The sequence below is a fragment of the Plectrocnemia conspersa genome, unplaced genomic scaffold (genome assembly GCF_051122295.1).
Source record: "Plectrocnemia conspersa isolate PC_06_02 unplaced genomic scaffold, ASM5112229v1 ptg000010l, whole genome shotgun sequence".
NCBI lineage: Eukaryota > Metazoa > Arthropoda > Insecta > Trichoptera > Polycentropodidae > Plectrocnemia > Plectrocnemia conspersa.
In genome coordinates, this window is record NW_028277174.1 from 30139639 (window position 1) to 30143974 (window position 4336).

Consider the following 4336-nt stretch of genomic DNA (forward strand, 5'->3'; position numbering starts at 1 on the left):
CATATGTTTCATTACACGAAAGTTGTTTTTGCATCGGTGGCATATCTTCAAATTGGATTTCATTACATTTTCAGCAATATCCAGTAACAGTGGTGCAGCTTTGCTTTTTTTATTGTACGTTGATGATATTAAAATATCCAATATGTTTTTTTCATTAGAATTCTCCAAAATCTTGATCAATTTACGCCTTTTCACCATATCTCTGCTACCTTTATTGCTTAGCTTAGAAATGTTGCGAGACGGTTTACTTTTCTTCATTTCAATCAAATTAATGTTATCACAATTTGAACTGTCTAGTTGTGTAGTTAAAGTATGATCATTAAACGTTTTATCCTCATCGTCTTTATAATAAACAAAGTCTCTCGAAACATCACTATGTGGATAGCTAGCGTATGAAAATTTATCAGTTTCGTACGATTTATTTTCAATATCTAAATTATTATCGATAATAACTTCCGACGAGCAATGTGAAACAGTTCTATATGTATCAGAATTAATATTTTCAGTTTTAGAATCTTCTTCTATATCAAAATCTTTGTCAGTGTTTAGGTTATCATCAGTTATCAAAATCTCCGCGACACTCTCTTTAGAATTATCTTTATTCTCACATTCAACATTTTCAGTATATTCACAAGCAGTTTCACTTTTGACTATTTCACTGGTTTCACTCTCCACAGATTCTTCAGATTCTATCTCTTTCTCACTCTCGACGTTTTCATTAAAATCACTACTTATTTTATCAGTGCCATCGGTATCTTCAACAACGTTAACAGTGGGCGTAGCTTTTGGAGTAGTTAGTGAAATATTTTTTGCTTTGACTGGGTCATAATTTTTATATTGTTGTTGTAAATTCATTCGCATTACTATATTTTCTGTAACTATATTTCTAGACGGTCCAAGTGATTCCTTTGAGAATTCTGGAGTGTTCATATCATCATAAAGATTATAAAAGGTCTCATCTTCTGTATCTTGAATAGAGATTGCACTCGGAATATCATCGAGATTTCTTTTTGGAAATTTGGCTTTAGGCAATAATAAGCGTTTGGGTGGTTTTTCAGATAATTCTTTCGGTTTTTCGGTAGGTTTTTCGAAATCTCTAGATTCTACTTTTTCAATTATCTGTATATTGTCAGTACTGCTCTTTACGTTCTCTTTAGATTCACTTTCTATTTCACTCTTCATATTCTCGATGTTAATTTTAGAATCACTCTCTATCTCGCTCGCAATATTTTCTTTAGATTTTATGCTTTTTTCACTATCAAGGTTTTCTTCAAAATCAGTAATTATAGTTTCATTAGCTTCACTATATTCAACGACGTTTGTAACGGGCTCAACTTTTGACAAAGTACGTGAAATATTTTCCGTTTTTACTGGATCCCAATTTTTATATTGTTGATTCAAATTCATTTGCATCACAATGTTTTCTGTAACTATATTTCTCGACGGTCCAAGTGATTCTTTTGAGAATTCTGGAGTGTTCGTATCATTATAAAGATTACAAAACGCCTCATCTTCTGTATCAATGGATACTGAACTTGAAACACTATCAAGATTCCTTTTTGGAAATTTTGCTCTTGGTAATAATGAGCGTTTTGATGGTTTTCCAGATTCCATTTTTGTAACAACAGGTTTTTCAAGTTCTTTAGTTGCACTCTCTTTATTATCAGTATTGCTCTTTACACTATCTTTGGATTCTTGGTCTATCTTACTCTTCATACTCTCTTTATCAATTTCAATGCTTACTTTAGATTCACTTTTTTTATCGCTCTCCGCATTTTCTTCAGATTTTCTGCTATTCTCACTATCGAGATTGTATTCAAAATCAGTGATTAATGCTTCATTGGAATCAGTAATTGGTTCAACTATAGGATAAGTACGTGTAATATTTGCCGTTTTCAATGGATCCCAATTCTTATATTGTTGATTCAAATTCATTTGCATCACAATGTTTTCTGTAACTATATTTCTCGACGGTCCAAGTGATTCTTTTGAGAATTCTGGAGTGTTCATATCATTATACAAATTATAAAACGCCGAATCTTCTGTATCAACGGATACTAAACTTGAAATACTATCAAGATTCCTTTTTGGAAATTTCGCTTTAGGTAATAATGAGCGTTTAGGTGATTTTTCAGATAGTTCTTTTTCAACAACTGCTTCTTCCAAATCTTTACAATTACTCTCGTCAATGATCTGTATATCCTCTGTATTTAGCTGTTCACTCTCTTTATCACTCTCCACATTTTCTTCAGATTCTTTTTCATCTTTACTATCGACGTTTGTAGTTTCATTAGCATCATTATATTCAACAACGTTTGTAACGGGCTCAATTTTTGACAAAGTACGTGAAATATTTTTCGTTTTTACTGGATCCCAATTTTTATATTGTTGATTCAAATTCATTTGCATCACAATATTGTCTGTAACTACATTTCCCGACGGTCCAAGTGATTCTTTTGAGAATTCTGGAGTGTTCATTTCATCATAAAAATGATAAAAGGCCTCATCTTCTGAATCTTGATTAGAAGCAGTCTCTTTTTCAAGTTTCCTCTTAGGAAATTTTACTTTCGGTAAACGCGAAGCTTTGGGTGATTTTTCAGATGGTTGTTCTTCTCTAGTACCTGCAAGCTATTTTTTTTATAAATATTTTTTTATTAAGAAAAACCTCATAAATATTTATGTATACCTTTTCTGCATTTTCTTGTTCAATTTTAGCCCAAGCGGCATCTGATTGTACGCAGTTATACAAATATAACAATTCCTTTATCTCCAATTCTTCGATGATCTTTTGCATTTGTGCAGTTTGATTTTCTCTAAAATTTTTCAACGAGCAGACGAGACATGGATTCTATACAATAAAACACATTCTCTTTGAATAATATATTTATTAAAAGCTATGAGCATGTATTAAGAATATTAATTACCTGATTTAATGTTTCCATACTTTCCTTTAGATAGTTTAAGTGTCTTTCTAAAATTTTTACCCTCATTAAGAGTTCAAGAGTTTTGCTTACATCGCCCATTGTGATGAAATATAGTAAAGAAAATTGTCAGCGAAATGTAATATGCAATCACTGATTCAGTCTTTTAGGAAAATTTTAATAGCACACAACAAAAAACAGTAATAAAAAAGAAACAGTTGAAAATAAAAATTATTATAATGTTGTTTTTTATAATAATAATAGTCATAATATTTAAAATACATATAAGGTCACCAAGAAATTGTTATTTCATCGTGTCTATATTAAAATCATTTTAAAATGCATGTGTCAGTTTGTATTTTAGTAATATGGATTCATTTACAATAACAAGGTTTTATTATGATTTAACTTGAATTAAATATAAAAAATATGCTTATCAAAGTAATTTTTGTAAGAATTCAAAATGGGCGGTAAAGTAACAAAATTGCTCGTTTGTTGCGGATACTAAAAGATGATCCAACTCCTGCTTCCGAACTTTAAAACAAACACACACAAATTTAAGGATATCTTCAGATTTTTTTTAATCAAACATTTGATGTATTTTAGTAATTATATAATCTAACACCCAATCTGCTTAAACTCTTCGTTTTCATAGATAATTGACTGCGCTTCCTCGGCCCTGATTCTGAAAGTTCTGTTTTGCAGGTAGGAAACCAGAAGTTGCCACATCGACTGTGGGATGCGGCTATTTTGTAGTTTATGCAACAGGCCGGCGTGCCATACATTCGCTACGTCCAGGATTATGGCCCCTGTAGAGAGTTTCATCTGAATCCTCGGTTGATTTTTACTACTACTCTTATCAGTTGGTGGACTGAAAAATGTTTAGGGAGTAAGCCGGGGTGATGTTCTTTTTGTCTACACAGTTGCATAGTCTGGATTCAACGACCCGTTCGCAGATCTTTCATACTACGGAAAGAAAGCTTATAGGTCTGTAGTTGGTCGTTTTGGTGCCCCCTGTCATTGTTTTGGGAATAGGACCACTCGTTCCTCATTCTATTTCTGTGGAAAATGTTTTAATTTTAGTATGGCATTAATGATTGACGAGAGTACCTGATCGAGCCGAGGCTTTGTTGTCTTTTGTTTTTAGTTTTAGTTTAGTAATTGATGGTAGTCTGTGCTAAAGATATCATATTTACGGTGTTACATATTTCATCTTTTATTTTTTTATTATAAAACGGGGTAATATGGAACATATAAGTTTAATATAATTTGAATATTAAAAAAATGTGTATGTCAATTGTAAGAAAGCAACACAATATTTGGTTGATAATTAAATTATTGATGAGAAGGATTTGATGTCATAAATAAAAATAAATTGTCGCCTTTGTTCGTTGAAAAAGGTGTTTTGTGGTGTG